The 3,112-nt window shown below is 41.9% G+C and overlaps 1 pseudogene; it reads right to left on the reverse strand.

Moving 5' to 3' along the window:
* Positions 1-1,150: 1,150 nt before the first annotated feature.
* On the reverse strand, positions 1,151-1,888 carry LOC121745782 (annotated as a pseudogene).
* Between the last annotated feature and the right edge of the window lie 1,224 nt (positions 1,889-3,112).

The raw sequence follows: 3,112 nt of genomic DNA on the forward strand, positions 1-3,112 counted from the left end.
TTTTGTCACCATTTCTCTTCCTTCATAGCTAGAAACACTCGGATTATATTTTTCTTATTTTTGACATTGCGCAAACATGAGTTTTATTATGCATTTATTTAAGATGATTTGTCATAGTCAGAACTTGATGCTGCTTGGATTTTGCTAAACCGAGGTTTTAGGGCATGGCCACATGGTCCACTTTATTATTTTTGGCTGGTAATTTCGTACAATATAGTTTTTTTTCATTTAATATGGACATGATATATTAAACCTACATTCCATTCTTATAAAATAAATTATTGTTAAATTACAAAATTGTTGTATATTTTTAGCATAATACTACTAAGAAATAAAATGTATATGATTTTCATAGTTAAATCTATATAATTTACTGAATTATATTTAGAGAGAACTACTATGTTTTATTTATATATTCAATTGATTATACAAAATTTTCTCTTTGTTGCAGCTCTCTCTTTGTTCCAGCCTAGTGTAAAGTAATTTGAATATATGTTGTGCTAAATCTATTTTATTTTCTTACATGGTTTCAATGAATTACAGTATATCATTGTTAGCTAAATTTTGGTATAATATCAACATTGTTAGTTTGGACCAAGAAAAGGACTAAAATGCTCTTTAGATTTGAACAAAAAAAAGTCCAGTCCTTCCGGGCGATATTAGATCAAAGTCTAAAGATGTGTGTGTAGTTTTAACAATGTGTACAGCATTTAATAGATTAAAGTCCCAAAATGGTCCTTAACATTTTGCATTTTTTTTATTTTGGTCCAAAACATTATCTTTTGAATTATTCGGTCTCTCACATTTGAAATCGGATCACATTTGGTCCATTTTGGACAGTTCCGTCAAATTTTTTACGGTTTTTAATTACCGGGTCACAAATCCGTCACTAATTGGGAGAAACTTATCCGTCACTAAGGTGAAATTCCCCCTTTATTTTTCTACTTATATTATTGACCACCTAGATTCTATTTTGAATCTTCTGGCGCTGCGAATAATTAAACATTTCAATCATTAAAAATTATAAATACATTATTTCCTGATCGAAACTTAGGATTGAAAACAAATATGCGTTTCAAAATCGAAGCCCCAACCAATTAGGAAAAAGGCTTAAAAACGAAAAAAAAACTCACTCAATTCACAAATACGATCAGCCTTGATCCGCCATGATGTAAACCCTCGCCGGCATCGCCGCGTCGGCCTGAATCACAACCTTGTTATCCGAAATATTCCGCAGAAAATGACTCGGATACGACGGTCATGAACGTGTACTGCACCTGCTTGATCAAATTGGGGAAAAGCAGCGCCGCTGACGGCCCCCCGCCATCCACGCTCGCTCTCGCCACCGTCGTCTTCACCGCCGTTCCTTTGACAGTGTTCCGCTCGATCGCGACCTGATCCAATTGATCGAATTTCCCCTCCATCTGCACGATCTCGATCCCCTTATCGCTGCTGTGTTGTTGACGACGGTGACGCCGCTCATCACTCCTTTCACCGATTTGAGCAGAATAAACGCATCGTCGAGGAAGAACGTGTTCGCGACGGTGAGCTGCACCGGATCCTCGACGACGATTCCGGTGTAATCCAAATACGAATCGACGATCTGCGTCTGCGCGAGGCCGGGGAGCTGGACGTAGATCCCGACGCCACCGAATCCAGTGGCCTTGTTGTAGCAGTGGACGCCGGAGATCAAATTCGCCTGGTCAGAGAGGAGGATTTCAGTCTGCCCGGAGAAGATGACGACATTGGAGACGACTTTGTCGTTTCCGGCAAGGGAGATGGCGGTGCCGGAGAAGGAGCGCTCGCCGGGATCGGTGCCGGCGGTGATGTGCTGTCCGAGTTAGGAGGTGCAGATGATGGTCTCGTGGCCGCCTTCGGCGAGGATTAGTGACGGATTTTGTGACGGATTTGTGACGGATCAGTTTCTCTCAATTAGTGACGGATTTGTGACCCGGTAATGAAAACCGTCAAAAATTTGACGGAACCGTCCAAAATTAACCAAATGTGATCTGATTTCAAATGTGAGGGACCGAATAATTCAAAAGATAATGTTTTAGACCAAAATAAAAAATTGCAATATGTTAAGGACCATTTTGGAAATTTAGTCCATTTAATATTATGGAAAGTTTAGATACCAAAAATATAATTCACGCTACAAAATAACATCTATACACAATGCCACCATATACTCCATTATCACAATTCACAATGAACACATTTTCACCTAAATTAATTAACCAGTACAAAACATTTATACACAATGCGACAACTTAACACATTTTTACCTAAATTAATTAACAATTCACAACACCAAAACACATTTCACAAATTGACAACAAAAATCCTAAAAATTCAAATAACCAACAAAACTTCGCAACTAATGAATAAATAAGAGTATCACAATTAGTAGCATATTCATATATGAATATTTTCGAAAATAAGATAAAGAATTAGTATCACAATTAGTAGCATCTCCAATAACCGACGTCACCACCGCGACGCCGATTTTTCGCCCACGCCGGTTTGACACCGAACCATTGGAACCGGCGTGGGCGAAATCGGCGTCGCCATGCCGATTCCCGCGCTGACGCCGGTTCCGACGCCGATCCTCACGGGCGCCATTGTGCGTCCCGGATCGGCGCCAAACCGGCGCCGGATTTAATTTTTTTTTGTTTTTCGAAAACACTATATATACGCGCGTTGAACCTCATTTTCATTCGCACCACTTGTTTTAACGAGTACTCTCTCTCTACCTTACTTTCTGTACAAGATCAATAACGAGCAATGGAGAACAACTACGAAGGTACTCCAGTTAATCCCGGGGGATGGTCTCAGACTCCCCCGCCTCCCGGTGTAGGGTCTCAGACGCCCCCGACTCCCGGGGCAGGGTCCTATACTTCCCCAGCTCCTGGGGGAGGTGGTTGGCCTCCGATGAGCGGGTACTACAACATGTACCCGTGGCAGCATATGATTCCGGGGTGGGCACCCGGCATGCAGCCACCGGCGCAGCAGATGATGCCACCGGCGCAACATATGATTCCCCCGGCGCAGGGGACGCACGGGGGGGACAACGCCTATCGGCCGACTTTTGATTTTTCCACCGGTTCTTCGC

Source organism: Salvia splendens, chromosome 8 (assembly GCF_004379255.2).
Source record: "Salvia splendens isolate huo1 chromosome 8, SspV2, whole genome shotgun sequence".
NCBI lineage: Eukaryota > Viridiplantae > Streptophyta > Magnoliopsida > Lamiales > Lamiaceae > Salvia > Salvia splendens.